The sequence below is a fragment of the Pinus tabuliformis genome, chromosome 1_2 (genome assembly GCF_031772625.1).
Source record: "Pinus tabuliformis cultivar Carrire ecotype Pingquan chromosome 1_2, CPIR1, whole genome shotgun sequence".
In the NCBI taxonomy this organism is placed as follows: Eukaryota; Viridiplantae; Streptophyta; class Pinopsida; order Pinales; family Pinaceae; genus Pinus; species Pinus tabuliformis.
The window spans coordinates 711,773,020-711,781,478 of NC_142298.1; the positions used below are offsets into that span (position 1 = coordinate 711,773,020).

General features: G+C 35.5%; 1 pseudogene; it reads right to left on the reverse strand.

The window, feature by feature from the left end:
- Positions 1 to 1,414, reverse strand: part of LOC149207714 (putative F-box/LRR-repeat protein 8 pseudogene) — a 49,442-nt pseudogene extending 48,028 nt beyond the window's left edge.
- Positions 1,415 to 8,459: the final 7,045 nt, after the last annotated feature.

The following is an 8,459-nucleotide window of genomic DNA, read 5'->3' on the forward strand; positions in this document are numbered from 1 at the left end:
TGATGTAATCAACTGACCTTGTTCCCTTAGGTTGTGAAACAACACTTTTAGGGACTTAGAAGCCCTTGTTTTATGGACATATATTGCTTTATTTCTATCAAAGTAGCATAATACCTTCAAAGTGCAGAGATCTACAATCATAAGCAATATAGGACCAGATATATATTGACCACACAAATGCATATATTATCAAACATACAAGAATGTGGAGGAAAAATTCAATAGATTTATTGATATAAAGATTAGAAGAGAGGATTACAACCTATTGATCTGACCTAGCATTATCCTCCCAGCATGAAAGCCCTTCTTCACCTCATGAAAAGCTTATATCACCCAACACTATGATATTCCACCAGGAAACCAACAACACTTCCTTACAAGATACAAAATTCCAGCCTCTAGATCTCTGGGATGAGGGATCCATATATAGATGATTGCAGGGAGGTGAGTCAACTTCTAGGATTCTGATTAGTGTCTTCTCTCTGATAGTTCTTGATTCCACTTGGAGATTGATGATCTCTTACTCATCCCTGGGCGAATTTAGAGAGGCAAGTGTCACAGGAGAAGTTTCTGGAAGATTCCATGATCATCCACCTCGCAAACTGTCTTTGCCATTTGTCCATTCTCGCCCATCGCACCCTATAGAAGGGCTTTCCAGTATGCATCGCACCTTCTACACTGGGCAGGTGAGATGCATCGTACCCTTAGCACTGAGCAACCTGTATGGTCCAGTTTTGACCAATTCTTAGCAGTTTCCTATGGAGAATTTCTGGGAGATGATGTAATCAACTGACCTTGTTTCTTTAGGGCATGAAACAACACTTTTAGGGACTCAGAAGCCCTTGGTTTATGGACATATATGATTGGGGTTGCAGTGCCCAAAAATGTCTATAATAGGTAGATGTGGGAGGAGGGTGTTAAATCGATAACCTCGACACTCCCCTCAGCTAAATCCCTCAATCGTTTAACATACAACTCCTATAACCCTACAAAATACTTATGAATAATATTCATCACCTTTGCCCCAAAAGTACAAGATCCACATGACAATTTTTTAAGACTAGTACACAACTTAGTAAAATCCTCAATACCAAAATCAGATAACTCACTACAAGCCTTCAATTTCAATTGTTTAAGGCTCTTACAATGAATCCCAAATTTAATCAAGCCCTCATATTTTATAATTACCATCCTGCACTCGCACTTGAGAGCGGGCTTGGTCACATGATCAAACCTACTAAAGAGACCTAGGATTGCTGCTGAGATATCCAACTGGGCATCTAAGGATAGCCACTGGCAACTCGACCCATTAGAAAAGAAACCATCCCTTGCACACTAGAGAGCATTTTCATTAGTCTTTGGAGTTCAAGTTGTAGAAGATGTAGTCCAGGCATTCATCCAGAGTATCTCGCATTGAAGCATAAGAATAAAAAACAAACGAATTCATTGGTCGTCAAGCTCATTGGCTAGCATCCACGTGTCAAATTGTTATTGGATGGAGGAGGATGAAAATAAGAATATATGATTGGCTAGATATTCCAAGCCCAACCCCACAGAGGAATTCCTATCAGTGTAAAAATAATAAAATATTCAAACAATATGGGGAATTTTGGCATATAAAAGGTTTTTCTATTCAATTTTTTTGTGTTTTTTTGCATAGCCTCGATAAGATTATTTAATGAGTTTGTAGGAATGTTGTATTTTTTGGAAATATCTCTTAAATTTTTCATTGTTTGCATCTTTTTCAACACTAGGTTGGAGGAAATAGAGATTTTGGTTACTCACAGAAATCTCAGACCCAAAGTATAAGATCAAATGCAATAATATTTTGAAAAATATGTACAATATATGTAGGATTATACTCTAATATGAAATTTCATTGGATTATGACCCTCTAAAGGGTCCCTAATAGGTTATATATAAAATAAATGGAACATAATTTAAGGAAAAATAGATCTGGACCTAGAAGAAAATGATCTCTTCACATTTCTTTTTCCAACTTGGAGGATAAAATGAGGGCTTTTGATTGAAGGTTGTTGCAGCAATAGTGTTAGGAAGGATTTTCAGGATTTCACATAGAGTAACACCATGTAGATGGATACCACATGGGAATGTCGACCAAGGATCAGTGAGCAGATTGTGGGAAAGAAGGAAAGACTATATGCTTGTTTGTGGGTTTTTGCCCATGGTAATAGAAATTGCCCATAGTAAAAGTAGGTTGTTTGTTGGCCTCATGTCCTAATATAAACTTCTAAATAGTTAAAGAAAAAATGTGATAGAATCTAGATACAAATGGATAGTCGAAGATAGGGAGATGTTACATTCTCCATAAATATTTCTTGTTGTAACTTGATGGATTAGGAAAGTGGGCCACAACAGTTGCAATGTAATGAAGGATTTTCATAAGTAATATAAATGTTTGTTTGGGTTCATTGTCTATTGTTATGCATTATGTTGTGAATGATCTAATCTATTTGTTATATTTTGTTAATGCTTGGTTTACTGTGCGAATTAGCGGTATACTTAAAAAATTATTTTAAGTTGAAAATGATAGTGATACTAGATAGGCTCCATTTCTCCCTCATCACTATAGAAGTATCCAGGTTCCTATAGTCTCTCATAAGATGCCTCGACTAAGACTTCACCTTCTTGTGGGTGATGACGAAAGGGTCAATTTTTTAGGGGTTTTGTTGGTTGTTTTACTCTAAATATATGTCTTCCCTCTACGCGCCAACAAATAGTTATGTTTCCAGGACCAAAATCTGTAATTGAAGGGCATTTTGAGGATGAATAAGGAAGACATACAATAGTGGATACGAATAAAGGAAAGTGAATTTGTGATAGAACAAAATAGAAACTAGTGAATTGATCCTGAAAAGTTATTGCAAAGGTATGTTTTTATAGATTTTCTCAAGATTTTCTTTACTAAGTTTCATGTGATTCTTGCTAAGTGGTGGGCCAAGACTTCTGAAGAATGTCGTAAACTAACATATTGTGGTACCATATAATTGGAAACCTAAATTGATTAGAAGAGTGAATTTTGTGAACAACAAAGTATCACAAGAAGTAGATTTTTGGCTAAACAATATATTGGAGGCTTATATTATTGATTTTGCATAAAATCTACTTAGTTGTGCAGTGAAGCTGATAGGAAATTTTTCAAAGACTTGCAAGGGAAACTCCTAAAATCACTATTTACTTGGATAAAGATGTTTTTGTGTGACAAATAAATAATGTCGTTGGAATCTCACACCATGAGTAGATGAATATCTTCGCGTGTGATGGGGAGACGAGGGGATAACCCATGGATGGCCTAAGGTAATGAAGGCAGGGGATACAATACATTATGGAAAGGAATGATTGAATTGAGGATGTCGAGATATCAGAGGGATAGAAGTGCAAAAGAATTAAGAAGGTTTAAAGCATGCACATCAGAGAAGGAGGCTCAAACATGATGGAAGAAGCTGAAGTGTTGCATAGTGGTGTGATATTTTAGTGCAGAAGTGAAGTGAGAGAGACATCTGCATTGGAACTATGATATATAAAAGGACTATATGAAAGGTTTGATAAAGAATAAGAAGGAAGAACAATAGTGGAGTATATCAACATTAATCACTTGTTTGATGGAGTGTAGTACCTAGAGAATAACGAGATATTGTGCAAAGGAGAGGACAAGGAAGGAGACCCTTAGCTCAACTTAAACCAAGAATAACCAATGTATCCCAGAGACCTTACTCAGGCCATACCCTGTGTCAAACCCATGACCCCACACACATTGTCAAGCCAAGAACTAAGAATCACTCAATAAGTTATTACAGTTAGTTTCAACTAGTAAAAATTGTCATAATAGTGGAAGTAGTCAGATAGGACCTAAGGTATTTTTGAATCATCCAAAGGTATCATAGAATATAAATGTGTAAAGAGTCATGACATATGTTGTTCCTTCCATGCAAATCTTAGTCTTTCACGACATTAGATCAAAGGATCCTGAATAACATATTTTTTTTTGTGAGGTAGTTTGGACTGTCAAGTAGGTACAAGACGAACATGAAATGGTGGCACAATTGGAAACCACTTTTACGAACCATGCGTTAACCTAGTATATGAAATTCAAAATATTGTGCCAAGAGGGCAAGGTAGAGGATCCAGAGAAATTAAACAAACATTATTAAAGGAGTTCCAAAAGCAGAAGTTGCAGTGCCAATGTATCACATAGGTTATGGATATTAAACAACATGTTGGTGAGTCAATATGGGATTACGACCATAGTTTCAAAATGTTACTAGACCATTTATCATCTTCAATTCCAAATGTGTTGCATCGAGAATGGTTTATTACAGGTTTATTTCCACATATTGATATTGTGCTAACTTAGTAGAATTTTGCCATGCAATCTAAAGGGCTAGAGACTTCCATGAAGTTAGAAGCATTCCCCGTAGGTAGTGAAAGTAGCACAAGGATAACATAATTCTAGTCGTTGTTGGTAGCATTGAAAAAAAAATTGCAAGACTTAGTAAAAGGTAGGGAGAAGTGTGAAGAATCTTGTTGCACCATATATAGGAAATAGGGACACCATAAGAATAAATGTCAAACTGTCACAACATACATGTCCATGGGAGCCATGAATCCATTAGTGAAAGGTATAAGAATAAGGTATGAAGTTAATAGAGTTTGGGAACATATACCAACATCTTGTGTGATGTTTCATAAATATAAAACATTGGTGAAGACATCATTTTGTGACTTTTTCAAGTCACTAGAACACGAAATTCATATGTGTAGCACATTGGATTTATTAAGGGATTGCACTAGTGATACATATAGGGTACATGATATGAAGGGTTCTGAACTTGCAATGTTGATCTATAACATGCCTAGAGGATATAAACCACGAAGAGGTTAAGGGATGCAAGACATAGGTCAATAATTTTAGGGTAGAGGCATACGAGGATTTGGGAGAGATAGGGGCTTGATCATTTTTTATAGATATGGGTAGCGAGGTCATTTCATGCGAGATTTACCTAGCCCCTACATGAGATGTACTTACTATAAAAATCCAGATGATGTAATTGAAGACTGTCCTTAGCTTATTATGAATTAGAAGGAGAAGCAGGGACAAAATGTGCAAATGATAATTGTTGAAGAATGTGTAGATCAACCACAAATGGAAGCAGCTACGCATGGAGTAATCAGGACCTGAGATCATGAAAATGGATAAGGAAGATAACCATACCAATTGGTGAGAAAGGAAACAAGGGAACCTCCTAGGTTTGAGCCAAAAATAGAGAAAAAGATATATAAGGAGGCCATAAGAGAGTTGGTTGCAATAGAATGGGGTCCAATGAGTTCGATAGTGCAATATGCACAAACTGTATATGATTTTACGCTGATATATGTCAAGTCTATTCTAAGAGAAGTGGGATAAGAGACATGTCTCATTCATAATTTCTTGAAGAGTTGTCTAGAAATTATGAAGGATTGATTGGCTCTAGATAAGTTGCATGATATTATCAACCAATGTGCATAGGAGAAAGAATTTCCTTCTAGGTGTGCAATGAAGAACATTATCTGTAAGAAGAGAAAAAGCATGGAGTTTAGACTTAATGCATAGATCAAAGCATACAAAATAGACCATATTATCATAGACCATGGTTTAGATGTTAACATTCTTCTGATGTAGTCATAAGAGTTAATGGGAAGACCAAAGCTAATTTTTTCACCTATCAAGTTAAGAATGGTCAATCAATTAAGAATATTTTCTATTGGTAGATGGGTGGGAGTAGACATTAATATTGATGGAGTAAAAAGAACTACTCATATTGAGGTGATTGAAATCATAGATGATACTAATACTTATCTAGCATTACTTGGGATTGATTTGGACTTTGGAAATCAAGTTATAATTAGCCTTGTGAGAAGGTAGATCATCTTCAAATTTGGAGACTTGAGGTTAACAAAGCCATTAGATCTAATGGAGGGAGATTGATACATGGAACCAGTAAGGGATGGGTTCAATGCAGAAGAACTCGATAATATTTAAAATGTGATAATGCATATGAATGATTATGTTAATCCATCCATTAATGGAGAGTTAATATGGAAAATTTGTATCTCTTACGCATCCTATTCAAACGTAGCACTTGAGAACTAAAAACATAGGTTGCATGAAGTATCCACCAGAAGATGTTCCCACATTTAAACCCATGTAGTGGGTTGGATCATAATAGAGGTGTATGATACCCAAAAGTATGATGGGATGATATATGTGTGTTCCTTTGTGAAACATTTTGAGTCACATATACCAGAGAAGCTCATATTGATAGCCTTGGATGTAGCACTGAAAGCAACTCCTGCATGATGGTGGGCCACACACAAGGAAATGATAGAAAACTGGCAGAAATGTAGAGATTTGTTACACATAAGATTTAGATTGGACCCGAAAAATAAAGGAACTAAATATGATGGCATGGGGTGTTTGAACACTCATCTAAAATGGTGTGTCATAGTATGGACCAATAAAAGATTATCAGAAGAAGAATAGGTGCACAAATTTGTACATACACTAGACACCATCCCTGAAAGTTGGTATACTGAATTAGAGATACATAGAGGAACAATGGATTTGGAACAAATGATATAGAACTTCAAGATGAATTTTAGCTTCAAATCAGATGATCCATTTGTAGATACAACATTACAAGTTGTTAAAGGAAATATTTTTACAGTAGATGATCTAGTTTCTTAGATATCAATACCATTGTATCTTACGCATCAACAATCCCAACCTATTCAACAACTTGTTGAATGTTACATCATAACAAAGGAATATGAAGAAGTAGATGACCTGAAAAATTTTTGGATACTAGAAACAAAAGGAAATCACATAATAGTGGGCCTATAACTTGAATCTATATATTATTCCAAGCCCATGAAGATGTGCAAGGTAAACATTAGAACAAAAGAGAATCCTAAGTTTGTCATTATTTGAGACTATTGGGATGAGAAGACAATAGAAAATATTGTTGATATGTTGTGCAAGTATCAAGATTTGTTCCCAACCACTTTCTCGAAGATGAAAGGAATAATAGAAGATATCAAATAAAGGAATATCCCATTGACACTATATGAAAAGCCATTAAAAAAATAGAGCTTACAAGTTGAACCCAATCTACAAGAAGAAAGTGCACAAAGAATTAGCCAGAATGCTAGAATTAGGGATTATTGAACTAATAAAAGAATTGGAGTGGGTAAGTCCAATGATGGTGCAGGATAAGATGATAGGAAAAATGAGGATTTTTGTGGACTTAAATAAACTCAATGATACATGTGTACATAACATGTTCCCCACCTTGTTCATAAATGAAGTATTAAAAAATGTAGGAGGACAAGAGACCTACTCATTTACGAATGGATTATCAAGATACCATAGGATCAATATCAGACCAGGAGATACGCATAAGACCACATTTGTGGTAGAATGGGATATTTTCAGTATACAATGATGTCTTTCCCTTTAAATAAGACACCTACAATATTTTATGGGGTGGTCATACCAACTTTCATAGAGTTTATCCATAAGTTCTTGGAGGTATATATCGATGATTGGACAATGTTTATCCTACTAAAGAACATATCGAAGAATTGTGCCTCTTGATTGATTGGTGTTGACAGTTGAAAATCTCGTTAAATTTGAGGAAGTGCATTTTTTGTTCACCTTTTGGTATTTTGTTGAGCCATGTGGCATCTAAACAAGGTCTACTGGTTGACCCTGTGAAGATTGTTATCATAGTAGGTTTACCCCCACCAACATCAGTGTGATTGTTGCACATGAATCTAGGAGATACATACTAATATATAAATTTCATACAAGGGTATGCGAAGGTTACAACCCCCTTGGATAAAATGTTGAAGAAAGAAGTAAAGCTTAAATGAATGAAAAATCTCAGCAAGTTCTAGACATGTTAAAGGAAAAACAGGTTGTTGCATTGATTTTTGTCTTTCCATAATGGCGAAAGGATTTCCATGTTCATTTGGATTCCTCATTCATAGCTTTGGGTGCGATATTAGCTCAACCAGGAGGGGGATATAGATCACCCCATTGCATTTCCTAGCCAAAAACTATCAACAACATAATAAAACTATACCACGATAGAACAGGAAGGGTTGCCAATGGTATAGATTAATTACAAAAATTAAGACATTACCTGTTAGGATCACAATTCAAAATATATACAAACCATTCTGCATTGAGGTTTTTAGTCAATAAGCTAGTGTTTGGGGGGGGGGGCGCTTATGCAAATGGTTGTTGCTATTCAATATTATGACTTTGAGGTCATTGTGAAACTAGGAAGACTAAATATAGGACTAAATCATTTGTCACACATTTTGATTGGATAAGATACTACAAATCTTGATGAAAATTTATTGGATGCATAATTATTCAGGGTAGAAATGGTTGA